We start from the raw sequence: 17,493 nt of genomic DNA, 5'->3' as shown, positions 1-17,493 counted from the left end.
GAACTCAAGAGAACACAGCCTGAATATGAATCAAAAGCTTGAGTCTACCTCAGGCTCCTCCGGAGGCCCTAAGTAAAGCTGCCATCCCAAATTGTCCTGTCTAGACTGCTGCTGCCAGAGCACAGCTTGAGCCAAAGAGCACTGTGGGACTTGGGAAAGCTTATCCCTGCTTGTTGGATCAACACCGTGGCCTGTACCTCACATGTGCATGTTGTCTCCTTCCCTGCAGCCTTAGGAACAAAGGGAACACTATCCCTCGTGCCACCTGATGCAGCTCCCCCACAAGGGGAGATAGGGGCATACATTTTTTCCAGCAGTTAAAAACCACAAAGGCTGATATTTCTCTTGCTAGAGGGTTAGATAAGCTTAAGGAACTTGTCACAGCCACCTTTATCCCCAGGCCTGAATTGTCTCTGAGATGCTCTTCACAGCTGCTGCTGGGCTGCCTTCAGTACACAAAGTGCCATTACTTTGCATCTGTCGAATCCCTCTTGGCCTTCCAAATCCTGGAGAGCGGAGAGGAAGAGGAGGGTCTCCCTTCCTGCTGAGATCTCTTTCTTTCTGCCTCCCCCCAAGTTACTATTAAACCTCCATTGTGTAAATGCCTCCTGAAAGTCAGTAATTAAAGCCAGTGGAAAAAAGCCAGAAACTGCATGAAGGCAGTTTCTGATTAGTCCTCATTACAGTGCGCAAAGGGGACAGAAACAGTCAGGAGTCTGAAATCCCAACTTACATTTGCATTTCTTTGCTTGTCAGTGAAGTGTATTTGACATGGAATTGCTGAGGCAAGCATGGCACTCTTGCCTGCTGCGTAACTAAACCCTCATGCTCAGAAGTCACAAGTAGAGCCCTCAAAAACCTGAAGGTTCGTATCAACTTGATGGCACGTGACATTTTAATCTACATATTTTGAATTACACTTATTTGCTAGTCATCTTTCAGAATGCAGGGGGCAAACATTTTAATATCTCTTTGTAAGCCTGTGGACTAGAAAGGTAGTTCTTTATCCTTTCTTTCTTTAAAATTAAAGGTGGGAAACTCATATCATTGCAGGAGTTGGAGCTGGAAAAGGGAAAGATTATACTGAGATGAAGAGCGTGTCACCATAGCTGGAGATACTGTGGGTGGTTTTACAGAGAGTGCTGGACCAAGCCCATCATTAACCTTCTGGGAAATCCACACTGTTAATTCCTCCTTCCAGTTTTGTTTCTTGAGACTTCTCTTTTCTGGTGGAAGCCTGTGTTTGCCACCCCTGAAACAGATGGCATGACGAACCTGAGGTCAAGGGGAGCCGCAATAGTCTCATGTATCCCATGATACAGTGCCTTAGTGTGTATTCACTAGATCTAGCTGTCTTGTCTGTCAGTTATGATGTATTTTTTCCTGCGGACCTAGCATCCCTTTAAGCTGCAACACTTGGACTGCTTTAAACAAGCATCACTGCTGCCATTATGATATGACCCTTCAGCCAGTACCCAGGCACCTGTCTGTCTAGGGGTCCTTCTCTGGAATAAGGGAAACTGCAACTCCATCTCCATCCCATCTGCCTTTGGGAAGGATAAAACTTTCCTAGTCATTCAGACAGCTTTCCTCCCACTCCTAACCCCTCCGAGCCCCAAAATATGAAGAGCCTGGCTTTAGATGCCCCACTGGTTTGTCTGGCACCAGTACCACATGCACAGCACTGGCACCTGGTCTGAGGGGTGCTCTCTGTCAGTCTGTGGTCAGATCCTCTTACACTGCACAGACTGCCTTAGCCAAACCTGTGACAAATTCAGTTCCTCTCTGCTGCAGACAGATTTATTAAAACCTCGGGATGGAATTAATTCTACTATTATCAGCCCTGCTCAACACACTCTACAAACGGCCTGATGGAGAAACTCAGAGTGAAAAAAGAGCCTGTGAGTTAGTTTCTGTTCAGACAGGCCAACCTGCCGTCCTGCAGAGCAAAACCTTTTTTCCATGTCCTCCTAGTCAAACCCAAGCTTCCTCACTCAGCTCAAACCTTTTATTTGTACAGTGACCTCTCACCTGGGGCTTGCCAGCCAATTTGTAAGCCCTTTAATAATGAAAATCCATTACCCTGCTTTACACATCAAAACTCACACAGGCTCCTCCCAAACCAGAGAACTCGGCAGATGAACTCTGGGTAAAAAGCACAGTCATTTATACAAACAGTGCTATTCAAGGGCATCATTTCTCTTTCTCCTCGGCAGAAGGAGAAGGTTTCTTCCCCTCCAAACCTTACAGAAGCAGGATTTATAATTAATCACAGCATTATTAGGGTTATCCAGGCACAAGATCAATGTGCTGTAGTTGCACCATGTGCTAGCAATGCAGCTGGCAAAGCCTTGCTGTGTCCCGGTGTCTCCAAGGCTGCTTCAGAGGTGTCTGGGAGATGAGGCTGGGTCAGGCTTTCCCTTGCTCCAGCATTGCACGTGGTTCTCTGCACTGCTTTGGGGCCTTTTACAGCTGCCCTAGTCTTTGTCCAGCTCTAAAGGTAACGCATGCTTTATGCACGCAGCATCTGACATGAGAAGTCTCTAATTTGAGCTGAGGATTAGCGAAGCGTTTGTGGCAAATTCTTCATGGAGGAAACAACAATAATCCAGTCTGTCTTAGAGACTGGTGCTTCCACTGTCATTTTGGAGCGGGTGGTACGAAATGGCAGTGAATCTGCATCCGTGGCAGTTCCTTGTGAGCCACAGATAATGTACGTGAGATATAATGTACTTGCCATCCAGGGGCTGGGAGAGGGGGGTCTGCCCTGCTGCAGGCAGGGCATACAGTCAGCACGCTGAGGAGCAGGAAGGAAGGGTTGTCACTGCAAACACTGGGGCTGCTCTGCATGGTCCTTCTTCGTTTTGTCGTACCACTTCAGTTGACACTGCTCATTGTGCTTGCCATAGCAAACCTGTCATCTTCTAGATCTATGTAAATTTCGGTGGTGATGAATTCAGCCGCTTCCTCTTGAAAACCTTTATTGGGTGACTTTCACACTGCCCCCACAGAGTCCTGCTCCTTGAAGTCAATGGGAAGTCTGGGTGTGGTGAAAAGTCAAGATCAGACCTGTAAATCAGATGATAAAGAGAAGTGGATCGGTAGGAAATGCTCTTGGGGATCAACATATTCCTCTCCCATAAATAAGAAGCACAGGGAACGGCTCAGGAATAGCTTCGGTCTGACACAGAGGAGACTGTATTTCAACAACATAATGGTCTAATAGAGCTTTCTAATAGGTTCAGGACATCAAAGCACCCTGATGCTAAATAAATTGTCTTAGCCATCTAATAAAATCCTTTTCTGGAGGAGGATATGCAAATTTGTGTGGTTGCTCCAAGGATTTTTTCAGACCTCTTGTATGGTATTAGCATGTCCTGTGGCAGAGCCCAGTCCCCAGCAAATTGACATGCTGTATACTGTGTCCAGAAATGTTTGATGTGGCTCTTCAGGCTTCAGATACTCAGCCCTAGGTAACATATTCTGCTGTGTCCAAATCTTGGTGTTCTGACAGCCTCCCCTATTCACTGGCTCCTTCAGAAATACCCATGGCAGGTCACTGTGGGAATTACGTGTCACTTCTGTCCCTCTGTTTGCTGTGCTTATTTAATTAATGTTATTCCTGCTTTCTTACTGACTTTCTTCATTGTTCCAGAAGCCAATGGTACTTTGCCTGTTGTGGGTCATAAGTCAGCAAAAGGTTGTCCATGACATCATTGCAAATGCAATGAAAATGCATAGAAACGTGCCCGTGCATGCAGAGAACCCAACCAGGAGACAGAAATAGGAAAGGAATGTTCCATTTTCACCAACAGCGTTCACGTTTGTCATGCAGTTTGCTCATGTGAGCCGTGCTGGCACAAGCTGATTCTTGGGCTTTGTCCCCAGGAGGTGAGGTGGGCTTCCATTAAAAGGCAAGCTGAGAAATGCATTTCCCGTGCTCCTCCGTGTTACCATGGCCCTGCTTCTGCCACCACCTCACCTTGGGACTTTCTGTATTGCTTATGGGGCAGTGGAGCCGGGTGCCCTTTTATGAGCTGTTTCATCATGTTGCTGGAATCATGAACAACAGCGGGGCTAATAAAAGAACCTTTGAATGTTCTGCAGATGGAAGATGTCATACTGGGAAAATCAATCCACAGATCTACTCTTTGATGGAATCTAGCTGCAGGCAGATGCTTTCATGTACAGCAGCATCTTCCCAGACAGATTATTTCCTTGCTCACATTGTATACAGTAGTGCAAGTCCTGGGATAAGCAGCTTTGCACTGCAGCACTTTTATAAACACAGCTAGGGAGTTCATTTCTCATCCAAGCTGTTTCCCTGCGGTGCTGTTTTGGGAGGGATGAGGGAGAAAACAGACTGGCAGTGACCATCTGACTCAGTAAATCTGGTCCCAGGGTTAACAAGCAGTGATTCAACAGCAGATTTCAGGAGCAACCCGTTCACTGGTGTGAGCCGAATTCACCTCTCCACCCAGCCCCCAGTGCGATACACACCGATGTAAATGAGATTGAGCAAATATCTAGCATGTCCAGTTGCTCAGAAGAAAGTCAGGAAGTTGTTCTGTCAGCATTTCCATTTAGTTTCCTCAACATTTTTTAAGTTAAAAAAAAAAAAACCTACAGCCACTTCCATTGCTAGGAGTGAAACGATCAAGATCAGATGGGAGCTCTGTTCAGACAGCTGTGCAGAAGTGGTCTGGAGTTCTCATCAGAAGATGAGACACATTGAGACATGTTGTGATACTTTCTTCTGTTACTCATTATCACATTCGCACCTAGAAACAGCACGAAACTCCCAACAGGCCAAGTGTTACATATGCCAACCTCCAAGTAACCTCCATAAACAGCAAGAAGGACATCCCTTTATATGTGCAGATGTCATATCACATGCTGAGACAATAATAAACCCAACCCTCCAACTCATTTTATTTTTATGAGCCTACATTTTGGGCAAGAGTTTCTTGTTAGTGAGATTTTGTCTGGTATCTATTTCCAGCTACTAAAACTGAAAGGAGTTCCCACCTCATCTAACCTAGCCTGCCCCAGCTACATTCTTCTAGTTGTTTTTTTTTTTTCTCTCAACACCAATAGTTGAACATTAACATCCTTCCATGAGAGAACTTCTAGACAGTGCCTGCCCAGGGGAAGCACAAGAAATTATGGCATAGTGTGAGGGTTTATCAGCTTTTTTCGTGAGGGCTGCATCTTGAAGCAGAGATTGTCTCCTAGAGCACTTACTTTCCCACCCAATTTGTATTTGTAGCTCCTTACCTTCTGTCCCTAGTTGTCCTAAACACAACCAGTGGTGACAAGAAGAGGTATATATTTATATCCAAAAGCGACATCAGAAGAATGCCTGTGTGCTCTGTCTTTGGTGTGAAAAGCAAGTGGGTTTTGTTCATTAAAAAAAAAAAAAAAAACTTGTTTCTTTTCTTAGCTTTTCTTTCTCTTTTTACATCTCCTGAAGTTTCTCTCCCTGTTTTTCTGCCCTCAGCCCTGCCTGTTCTTTTCTGGAGGCTGGTTTCCACCAGGAGGTGCAACTTGGCATTACCCACAGACTGAGCGTTTGGCTCTGCTCCACATTGTGTGTGAGAGGGACCATTAAAGAAGAACAGAGAGGGTGAAATTCCACCCAAGTCATTTTCGTTCTTCCAGCCCCAAATTCCCACGTAAGTATTGCTAAAATTTAAACCAGGTATTACTATTTGGCAACTTCAGCCAAAGGGTACAGCACTATATATAGAATAGACTCTCTGTCTTTCCTTTCCTGTGCAGAACTTCAGTGACTTTCTCGTAGCAATTTGGTCTCTTTATTGTTCTGCTGTTTGTTCTTCCAAAGTGCAGAAAGGTTGTTTCACTTCAGAACTCAGAGTTAATGGCAGACAAGAGGAAGTGGGTGTGAAACAGTTTATATACGCACAGTGAAAACCTGGTGCCCTTTCTATTTATAGCTCTACTTGAACTTTCATTCATTCAGTTGCTATTTTGGTACAACAAACATCTCTTGGGGAAAGTACGTTAGCAGTGTGCCAGTGAGCAAAAGCAAAAACACATCGTTCATGCAGACAAATACTTAATAGCCCTAGAAACCACTGCCATTCCCAGAAAGCATATATAACCAGTGATACCAAGATGAAGCTTACCTTGTACATTCATTCAGCTAATAAGCAGAGTAAAGTTTTGAGGTAAATCCAAACCTTCTTACCAATTTCATATCTTTTTATTAAATTTTAAATCAAGGGAAATGTTAGTATTTTTATTCTCAGTGGAGCAGATTTTTCTGGTAAAACGAATACCCTTGGTCACTTCTGCCTTTCAGGCAGAGAGATGGCTAACCAGCATTAAAAGCTTCAGATGGGGTTTTTAACCTTGGTCTAGGGGGTTTCCTTAGACGTTCAGCATCTCACACCTGCCTGTTACAGTGCAGCCAGGGTCAGCGTGGAGTTCAGATCGCAGGGCAAGTCCACGGTGATAAGGCAGGTCTGACATCAGGCTGAGAAGGCAGCCTGCAGGTTGGCGTCAGTGCCCAGACCAGCGAAGATTATTGCTTAACTTCTAACGTAGCTAAATTGAGATACCGTAATTTAATTCCCATGGATAACACAAAGCAGAAAAGCGTGGGTTTCCAGTGGCCCATAGCTTCTTCCCAACAGAAAGACCCAACCAACTTCATGCCTACAAGGTCTGTCACACTGCTTCTTGGGCCAGGAGTACACACAAGCGTGAGCTGACTATCTCCAGCTGTGCCTGACTGCTCAGCCCAAATGACCAAGCACCCATCTGCAGCTGTGTGAAATAGGAGTAGTGTCTTGAAACAAAGCTCTCAATCACTGTTACCCAGACCTATGCTCTAGTAGCCTCCTTGACACTTCTAAAAGTAAGGGATTGTCCCAGTACCGTGGCTGGCAATGGTGGAACAGTGAAAGAGGGGAATGGTAGGAAGTCGGTGACTCTATAGATAAGCTCTCAGCTGTAGGTAGCGTCAACTGCATTTCCATCTCATGTGTTGCAGGAGGCTTGAGAGAAATTCTGGTAACTTTCTTTGCCAGCAGGTATGACATGATCTTGGGTAGAACTGCTGATAAAAGGGGTTCAGTCTGTGTGAGATATGCCAGACAGGAGTCACTCTGAATAAGCTCTAGCTATAGCCATACTGCATGTGCAGGTGTGGTTGTAAAAGGGAAGGTCAGAGTTCTGCAGCAGGTGGGCTGGTATGAATATTTGCATCCCAATATCCTGTGTACTACATCATTAGTAGGTGGAAATTAGTCTCTGTGCACATACGATTTTCTCTGGTTAGAGCTTCAATATTTTTCAGAGGCTGAAGTCTGTTTAAGTGCTAGACATTTCTTCAGAGAGAGAAGATGGATGATTTTGGGTGAAGGCGAAATCCCACCTTAGCACTACTGCTGGGTGCAGTGCCTAACGATGGTGCCTAATGATGGTGCTGTCCCTGGAGTAAATGGAGAGTTTGCTTGTTGGATCCACTACACGTAAGGGTCTCCCTGATTGGTTATGTTGGGAATCCCTGGCTGTACTACAGCCAAACTTGCAATTAACACCTTCCTCCACATTTTTGGCACTTAGCCATTATAGTCATAATGTCTTAGATAATTCCTTTGCTCTCCCATTATCTATTGATAGGTGATATTTTTAAGGAACCCAGAGCTGTTTGCACCCACCAATACACACCTTCTTACATACAAAATGCCCTTCCATTGAACACTGTTGTGTACTTCACTGAGATGCGGCTGCTCAACAGACAAGGCTTTCTCTAGAGGAACAGGCTGGGCCATTGTCTTCATCTGAAGAAAATTTGTGGCAGAAAAATCTGGACGTGGTCTGGTGTGGCTCATAATTCAAGGCCTTAGCAAAGCACGTGTAAACAGCCAGGATGAAGGTTACACTGCCTGTACTCTTATGAACTTTGAATGCCTGGCTTTGCAACCTCAGTAACATTGCAAAGCAAGCTGGGAGAGGGAACTGTACATGTGCCATGTCACTAGGGTTTGAGGCAAGTGTTTGCAGAGAACCGTTCGCTAGACTGTACCAGGGCAGTCTGAACCCTGCTGACTTTATTGAGACATGGAGAGTCTTGGCATTAGTCACTTAGTGCATGACAAGTTACAGATACATTTGGAATGAGGACATTAGACAGCCAGGTCCAGGTACTCAAAGATCCTTTTCTTCCAACAAGAATTAAGGGTCTTACTATTTCTGAGGGTCTGGCCCATCTCCCATAATTTGGAGAGACCCAGCAATGTTCTAATATAACCTCATGTAGCAAGCCACAGGAGCTTCCCATATATTTTTTTGTATCTCTAGGTTACAGCAGAGCTATTAGAAAGGCTAAAAATAAACAAAGAGGGACAGATCAATAAAAGATAGCTTTCTTAATTCATCGCCTTTACTGTCTCTTCCTTGGAGCACAGAGAAGTCACTAGAAAATCACGTTCCAGGATCAGGAATGAAGGGTTTGATTCATTGCTAATAAAGGGTAGAAAACCAGGAGTTGCAGGCCAGCTTACAGGTTGAGGGAGTCCTTAATGCTTCTGGGATATGTTCTAGCATCTGTTGCAAGCACCTTTCTTTCCTGTGGGAGAGGCATTCCTTGCCGTGTTTTCTCTCTCATTTAATCCTCCCTACTCATACCTCTACTCGCAGGCCTTGGTTGCATTAATCACTTTAATCAGTGTTGTAGCCGGGTTAGGAACCTAATTGTAACACAAGACACACTGATGGCTACCAAAGGTCTCCCTGTAGCTAAGGAAAAAAACATTTACTTGAAATGTGAACACCCCTTCTGTTTAAACATGGTGTTTTTTCAACTCAAGGTTTTGTAGGATGTGTACTGGGCCTGTTGTATTAGCACCGGACTGTTCGTTTTGGTCGTAGTCCCAAAACTTAACAGGGTTCCTCTGGGGTGAGGGTTTGGGTGCCCCTTCACCCAGCACCTATCCCCAACTTCTACCCACCAGGTATTTCATTGCATCTTGCATTTTCAAAATGATATCTTCACCTCAGCTTTCATGAGGAGGAATGAACATCGAGCAATTCCCCTTGTCTCCTTCCCCCTCCTAACCCGTAACTTCTGGCTACAACTGCCAACATCTGCTAGGCAATGAATTAATTGTCTAGATTCTTTTCTTCTGGTTATGGACATAGTAGAAGAATTCTTGGCCCGTCCCTGGCAGATACTGAGGACACACACAACATTATGTTTGATTCAAGCTTTGTGGTGCTTTATAGATGGAGGTTGAATGTACTCTGTGATTTTACGGCCGAGAGGAGCCACTTTCCATGTAATGTAGGGATGGTCACCCAGTTGTTATACAGGAGAATAACAGTGTGGAGCCACTTGTCTCAGTTCTCAGAAAACTGAGAACCCGTTACTTCGACCTCCTCTAATTGCATGTGAGTTTATCTGAAGAGGCAGCAGGTCTTCCATTGGATTGAATAATAAAAGGCAGAACTGCAGTGATCCTTTTCTGCAGACAGAGGTGAACAACTTTGCAAACACTTTGTTCAACAAGTGTTGCACTTTCTCTCCGTTCTAGGGTTAAGGTCTGAGGGCAGAAGCAAACATTTAGAAGAGTATTATCCTGTGACTATAAACGAAGATGTGTGTATCGATACTGACATCTCCTATGGCTTGAGCAATCCTGGACGTGGGGCGAGGTCATTCACACTTTCATGTGCTAGCCAGCGAGTTGAATTCTCACACCCTTATCTATTATACTGGCTAAGGCGTCGCTCTGTTTTCTCTTCTATCTGCATAACCACGTGTTGAGCAACTGGAATGTCATTCCAGAAATTCTGACTGGCTTGGGTGTGTGCTCCTCGCAGGAATTACTTCTGGGAATCTCTCAGAAGGGCCAAACAATATGGTTTCCAAAAATTATGCTACTGTACAGCATGCATTTAAATGAATTGCATAATTTGGCCAAACATAATCCCTCTATTGTAGAGTAGCAGACACCTCTGCCTGCTATTTCAAAAGGTGATCCAGGTGATCCTAGGAGCTGTGTGCTATTTACATACTTACAATGTTTATTTATAGTGTGTATATGTGCCAGAAGGGAATTAGGGTTTATTTAATATTTTCCATTGTTTCAAAGTCATAGCAGCACTCGTCAGACTCCCACAGCCCCATGTCTTCATAATTCAGCCCATCATTCATTTCACTCAGCTACATTCAGGACACAGTCCCTGATGGAAGTGGCACCGCAGCAGGCAGGGATGTTGACAACAGGAGCAGCCTTCAACATAGTTAAGTGCTGCTTTCTGTGGCTGGCGACAAAGCCCTGGCACCTAGAGCAAAAGACTGCCTCACTGTGAACAAGTGGACTTGGCATGCAGGGAATATTGGTGAGCCAGGGACCTGTCTTCCTGTTGAACCCAGATCTCTCTGGGTATACATGTAGGGGAATCCCCCACCAAGGGGTGGTGCAGGGCAGTCGCCAGCCAGAGGCAGAGGGATTGTACTCCAGCAGGCAGAGTGAGCCTCACATCCTTCCTGGGCACCACGGTGGTGGCAGGAGCCCCCAGAACTGGCAGAAGCAGCCAGAAGCTTAGGAATAGATTTAAACAGCTGTTGCCTGTGTTGCTGCTACAAAACACGGACCATTTGCATCAGTGTCTGAAGGCTGCATCTCACTTGCTCATCATTTATGCTGTTTACAAGCTGGCCAGCACTTTGGCTTTCACCTGAAGCAAGTCAGCTCGCTCTCCAGGGAGGAAAACTCAACTTGTCCAAGTGAGAACCGGTCACATACAAGCTCCATCCTTACTGACAGTGTGGCAATTGGAATAGCAAAGTCCACCACAAGAAGAAACCACAAGACACACAGATGTAGCTCAGAAAAAAGTAATGAAGGATTTTTCCCTTTTTTTCTCCTGATGGCTTCCTTTTTCATGTCTTTTTTTTTTTTCTGGTACTTTAAAGAAATCCAGGGAAATCTGACAAAGCAGCCAAGTTGAGTGGCACTCAAAGGAAAACAAAGCTGAAAGCACTTTGGGTGCCTGTCACTAAATTGCAAGGGTCCCTTTGCACGCTAGCAGCTCAAGGGCCAGGGCAGAGAAGCATCTCCTGAGGGAAACATTCTGCCCACTTCCACTGGCAGGGAGCAGACAGCAGAGGGCTGTTGTCTGTTCATGGCAACATAGAAACTAAGGGCTCAGTCTAGCTTGTATATACAGAGCTTCATCGCATGCTACCTGATAGCCCTAGCTGTCAGCTGGCATTATGGTTTTAATATGGTCCAAAGCTCGGTTACCTAAAGACAATCAGGAGCTTTTAAAGGAGCTACAACAAAATAGATGAGAAATGGGCCCTGGAAGGATTCTGTGATTCTCTTGAACTGAATTCCCTCCCTCCAGTGGGCACTTGGCCTTCCAGAGGTCTCCTGAGCTCTTGCATGGGGAGAACAGTGACAGGGCAAGCTCATACTCCTTCCACGCCGTGGCCGTTCGTGCAGCGGTTCAGTGGGGGATTATGCTAGAGGCATGGCTTTGCGACCCCTTGAAACACGGCCCCCTTCAGAGCATTTGCAGTCAGAGATAAATTCGGCTGTGACAATAAGGAATGCTGCTCATTTTCAAACTTTGGCTGGCAGTTGTACCTTATGCAGTTGGGATATATTCTTAGCTTACTGTTCTACCACATTTAGCTGTGCGTTATGCAACTGCTATTAGCATTAATGAGTTGCAAGGCTACTCTGCTGATACTGTTCCTAGAAACAGTCTGCCTGGGAAAGCACTCTTTTGGGCTAGTTAGGGGAGTTGCAGGGAGTGGAGGGGACCAGCATACTTTGGTGCTTGATAAGGTGCCTTGATCCAGATCTAGCCGTGGGTCTGCTCTTCCGCTGTGAATTTCAAAAATCAGAAAAAAAATACCTCTGTATGCTGATGCTGCCTCTGTCCAGGGTCAAATTTGGATTCTGGTTAGGAATAATGTCTCCCAAACACTGATGAGTTTGATATCGAGCCTGAGGTGTATCTAGGGTGGCAATTTAAAAGCAACTGTTTAAAACCTACAAGCTAAGGAGCAAAATAAAACTTCACCCCCAGACCACGAGGATAACCTGCTGTGGAAATCCCATTTAATCTTTATTTTGAGTAAGATGAAAGTAACTTTTAAATGTTAACATTTTTAGTACTGGTGTGCAGAAGTTACACTTTGTGCCTCAAAAGAAAGATCTGCAGGGGCCCCGAGTGTATCTTATACATCTCGAATAGATCACTGATGTCAAGAAACTAGCACAGATTTCTAATGACTGAACTTCTTATTTGTTTTTTGGGGGTAGCAAAGTAAAACCCATTTTTCTGAAACTGTTCTGGCAGAACTGAAACAGGTCCCAGATTTGTATGTTCTCTCCAAAGGCTGCGCTTGCTCTCAGCGAGGACTATTTGCATGTCCAGACTAGGCAGTGGTGCAGCCGTGTACTTAGCTGCACAAACCGGTACTGATTTTGCTTGTGCAAAATGCAAACACCCTCAATTACCTGTAGAAAATCCTCGCCAAGGCTTGAGATTTCTGATCTGCTTGGATGTGGCACTTCCTATCATGTGCCCTGGCAGCTGTGCAGGTCTTCATTTGGAGCAAAGCCTGGAGGAAGACAAGGCGAAGATGGTAGTTCTAGTTGAAAGGCAAACGGATCAAAGGCAGGCGATTAACATCAGCGCCTCTCATCAGGACAGAGTCTGAGTTCAGCCTTCCCGCGCATCGCACCCGAAAGCCTGGTCACTCCTTTGTTTGCCTGAAAGCGTCTTGGGTACGGGGCAGCCTGTGCATGGGTCACACATCAAATAAGCGCAGGCAGGAGCCCAGACCAAACACGTGGCTGGGACCAGCGAGATGCGACGGCAGATACCTGCAGCGCTCTCGGCCAAACACGAGACCTGAAAGACTGGTGGGAGGCAGACAGGTAACCAGAGAATAAAAGCTGGGGTTCTTGAGCACGTAAACAATAGAAACCACAGAACAACCACACTTGCTCTCTAAAATGGCACTGCACTCACGGGGCCAAACAGCTGGCCAGCTGCTCAGGCTTGAAAGACAGCGACTGAAACCTGTACCAGCCTCTCATTTGCTGCCTCATGCCTAAAAGCCACAACATCCTCAAAGCTGTCACAGTGATGCTGAGGGGAAAATTGTCCCTTTGTATCTCTGTTGTCTGCTTTCATGTGTGGAGATACTGCATGACAGGCTGCAGTGCTGAGCCTAATGCTGATCTATGGATATAGATCAGGAAGAGCTTGGCTAAAGTAAACAATTATTCCCAAGTGAACTGGGAATGAGGAAGAAGTCTGCAGACTTCATGCACACGTTCTCACGCTGTTTTGCAAGCCTGAGCAATCCTGTTTTCCATAGCCAGGCTGCAGGAGCACGTTCAGCTCTCTTCACGTAGCTTTGTCTGCAGCACCCAAGTCCCCCGTGCTACTCTGGGATGTTCATAGACATGTAAGGGCTGAGAGATACCTGGGGGATTTCCTGAAGCACTGGAGCAGGTTAGGCACCTCGGGCTTGATGTCTGTCTGCCACATCAGTGCTGTAGTAGATGGTGCTTACAGGAGACTCCACAGCTTCTTGCCTGTTCCCTTTGGGTCAGGAGAAACATCTTCAAAAAGCCGTGCCTTAAGCGTGTCACCCCAGGCCTGCCTTTCTCCAGTTACCTCCTTTAGGCCCCACAGGGATTATAACATTTTTCAGGTAGAGATTTAGCTGCTTATTATAAACACATAAACGGGGTGCTCTGGTGTTAACCAGGTTCTGCTGCCATCGGTGTCACCAACAAACAGCTTTGCTTTAGGGGGAGCATGGAGGGGATCCCGCTCTTCACCACTTGAGAAAGTGCACCTAGCCCTTGTGCATCCCTAGGGTGCAGTGCCAGGGATCAGGCCGCCCTTTCAGCTGTTAGCTCTGGCACTCGGTACACCATACTGCTGTCCCCATATCTTCGTAGCATCCACTTGGTGCCCTAAATGAGCTGCCAGAAGAGGAGACATTGGGTCTCAGCAGGATGTCTCTGTTAGGAGAAAGGCAGTTGGCTCACCCAGAAGGGAGTTCATTGCACGTCAGGTAACTGCTCAAGGATGGTAGGCTGGACTTGGGGGAGATGGACATCCCCAAAAGAGAGATTGCTGTGTACACAGAGGAGGCTGTGGGCTTTCCACAAGACTCTTTTCCTGAGATGTGCAGCACAGCACTCACAGTTCAGAAGTGTTCACAGTTTAGAAATGCTCTTGTGTATGAATATTGCAAGAGAGAAAAAAAAAGGAGGACACTGAAAATGGACAAAAGTCTTTCATAGGGCTGGACACATTTCAACTCCCATTTTGTATCTCTCCTCACCAGCCCTCCATACTGGGTATGGCTATGGGAAGTACTCCCAGACCTATATACTTATGCACAGTCAGCACATGCTGAATTACATGGGTATGCCCAGCTCCCATTGTCAGCAAAAAGAACATGCACTCAGTGGCATCTTGGGGTAGACGTGCTCTGAGGCACATGTCTTTGAAGCAAGCTACCTCTCCAAAAGCAGCCTGTCAAAGGCGAGTTTGCCTTTTAGGTCCCACAGAAAAGGGTCTGTGTTCATATGGTTTCATATGCTTGTATACTTACTGTTCAAAGGACTGGGACAACTTTTGCTGTTTCCTGACAACATTTTTAGAAGGCTCTGGTCTATCTATTCCACGCGGCAGTGCTAGGAAATAATGGCTTACTGGTGGCAACCTGCAAACTACTAGCAATACAGCTCAAAATCACAGGATGTTTTTATAAAATGTTAGATGTGAAACCAGACACCTAAAACACAGGCAAGGTCCTTCGTGGCAAGGATGCAGAAATGGTGCCCAGTGCCTTTGCCGTTTAGGTGCCTGCATGGTTTAAGTGTCTCTGGCCCAACTGAGTCAAGCACAAACTAAAATGCCCATCTCTTCACAACAAAACGACCTGATCTCACACCTTCATGGGAGCAAAGCAAGGTGCAGGTGATGTGAAGAGAAGCAGCAGACAAGCTGTAGGTCTGTCAGGGAATCTGAGCAGAAGCAGCGTGATGACTTCATGTCCTGCTGCTTGGTACTTCCCAGGTGTCCCTCACATTCATGGCTATTCTCGATTCCAGAAGAGTTTACCACAGTGAGCTCTTATTTTCTTTTCTATGCCAGTTTTACAGTCTTGGATGCAGCCTAAAAATAACTCGGAAAGGAAAATGATTTTGTTTTCTCAGAGGCACAGGTGAAAAAATGCTTCCTATGGCTGGTTGCCAAACAATCCCAAAACAAAACCACCTCCAAACTTACATGAGAAAGAGGCAGCTTTAACAGAAAGTAAACCACTCTTGGGTTTTGTCCATCTCTTGTGATAAGCCACGGGCATACTACTCTCTCATTCCTTCTGCAGATTGGTTACTGATGCTCTGCTCTCTAATTAGGCCCACTTCAGCTTTGTGGAGGAGGTGAGAATCTGCATATGCAAAATGTGTAAACAACAAACATGCCTCTGCTGGGCTGCCATGTTCCAGTCCAGAAAAGCAGAATTGACCCACATGCCCCTGAGTTCTCTGTGGAGCTCCTTGGATGTAAAAGCAACTCTCTGCCAAGGAAGGAGGGGATGCTGCAAACGAGATGCGGTTAGCTGCAGGAGCTGCTTACAAGGCTGTATGGGCGCATGTACAGGCAGAAATTCAGCCTGCAGGCCCAGGGGATTCAGAGTAGAGGCCGTACACAGCAGGCTACGTTATCTTGGTGATAATTCATCTTTGCTGCACTGTCACTGCACTGGTGAGAGTCAGGGGCCTCTTCTCAGACGAAATTTCTCAAAGTACTAACATTTCCTGGTCTTGGCACACCAAACAAGCAACCATTACTACGTGCCCAGGTTAGCTGCCCAGACCAGCAGGGGACATGCCCCGACATTTGTGTGGTTATCAGCGTGGATAACAAAAAACCCTTATGACTGCACAGGAAGAAGGTGAAAAGCTGCATTATCTTATCTGAGGAAGGCCATGGCCAATGCAGCAGCTGCTTGGCCATCCGAGCACTTGTGTTTGCATTCCTTATGAAACCCTTGCACGGTACCAGACACCAACGACCTTACCAATAATTAACAATGGAAATTTCATTCCCACATGCCCTTGGATAACAGGGCAATGTAACGGAGATGTTTTTCTTGCCCTGTCAAATACCTGACAGGGTGTTGTAAAGCTGGTTAATTTGTATGGGTGCTGTGCTTGGGACAAGTGCTGTTACCTACAACAGAGTGAATAGTCCTTTGCTCTTCTGTCAAAGGCCTCGGTGGGACTTTGGAGTCACCTTTTTTAAAAGTTCCTATGTGATTTAGGATTCCTCCACACGGAGGTTTCTGAGACTTCTGACAGCCATGTACATCCCTCTGTGGAGATCCCGTGAAAACTCATCTTCTACATTTTCCCACTGAAAACTCATCTTGGTTCAGGGGGCTGGGAGCTCCCAGATAGCCCATGGGAACATGGGGCTTTTGCTGCTCTGGTGTGGGCACTGTAACCTCACAGACATCTCGTGCTGCACCCTTGCAGGCATTCAGAGAATAACACGTTTGTTTTTCTTGCCTTTGCAGACTGCTCTGACAAGGAGAGATCCTCAGACAGCCATTCTGCCTTGTCCTCACGTTGCTGCCGACCTCCTCAGGCACATGCTGCCTTCCTGGGAGAATGCTGCAGCTCCTTCCCAAGACCCCACAAGCTGTGTCTGCACCTCCAGCCACACCATCTTGGATAGTCTCTGGTAAGTCAACTCCTGTGCTGATCCACAGGAGAAAGTCCAAAAGAAGGCAAGTCCCTACTTTTATCAAATCTCCCGCAGGAATCCTAACACCACAGCTCGCTCCCTTTGGAATAACTGCACTAATAAGAGTCTCCCTCTTCGTATGGGAGAATAACAGCAGGACTTAAAGCAGCAGTTCCCAGATTTAGGGGATGACAGCTCAAAGCAGGTCGTCTTCAAGGTTGTTTCAGATGGGAACCTGTAATGAAGGAGCAGGAGAGTCTGCCAGCGAATAGAGCTATCGTGAGCTGAGGAGGCTTAAGAACTGTTATATCTGATATCACCCCTGTCACTAGTCATCTTCTTTGGACCCAAGGAGGCCACTTAAACCTCTTTGCAGACAAAGTGGGTAGAGAGAAAGTTAATTCTGATCTTTTTTGAGCAGTGTGTTTTCCCTCTCTGTCACAAAGATAGTCACCTGTGCATTTAGTGAACACCCAATGATTCCCATACTTAATGCTCACCCTGCAGAGCCTATTCTGAGCTGCAACTCTGAATTTTGCTGTCTATGGTGACAATACAGTGGTCCCAGGTAAGTCCCTCCAACCCCCTTCAGGCAGCTTTTCAAAGGTTTTTATTCAAAGTCTTTTCCCTAAATGTTATTCCTGAATTTATAGTCTTAACATTATATACTGTTATCGATAGTATCACACTTGGAGCTTGAGCAGAGGTCTTTGCATA

The 17,493-nt window shown here is 46.0% G+C and overlaps 2 long non-coding RNA genes across 2 annotated transcripts in view; one reads left to right on the top strand and one right to left on the bottom strand.

Annotated features, from left to right (window-relative positions):
• The window catches only part of LOC308194932, an 82,983-nt gene that overhangs the window by 16,144 nt on the left and 49,346 nt on the right, over positions 1-17,493 (top strand). Inside the window, exons 4-5 of the long non-coding RNA XR_013951075.1 lie at positions 5,501-5,675; positions 16,607-16,773. This is a non-coding gene — a long non-coding RNA (uncharacterized lncRNA). The remainder of the gene's footprint in view (positions 1-5,500; positions 5,676-16,606; positions 16,774-17,493) is intronic.
• On the bottom strand, positions 766-8,168 carry LOC308194939. Its single transcript, XR_013951089.1, has 2 exons — positions 6,150-8,168; positions 766-3,069 (listed from the first exon to the last, which is right to left on the bottom strand). It is a non-coding gene; the product is annotated as an uncharacterized lncRNA (long non-coding RNA).

The sequence above is a fragment of the Anser brachyrhynchus genome (genome assembly GCF_964034855.1).
Source record: "Anser brachyrhynchus genome assembly, chromosome: 4".
Taxonomy (NCBI): domain Eukaryota; kingdom Metazoa; phylum Chordata; class Aves; order Anseriformes; family Anatidae; genus Anser; species Anser brachyrhynchus.
The sequence above is the reverse complement of the archived record's forward strand: the minus strand, read 5'-3'. Positions and strand labels throughout refer to the sequence as shown.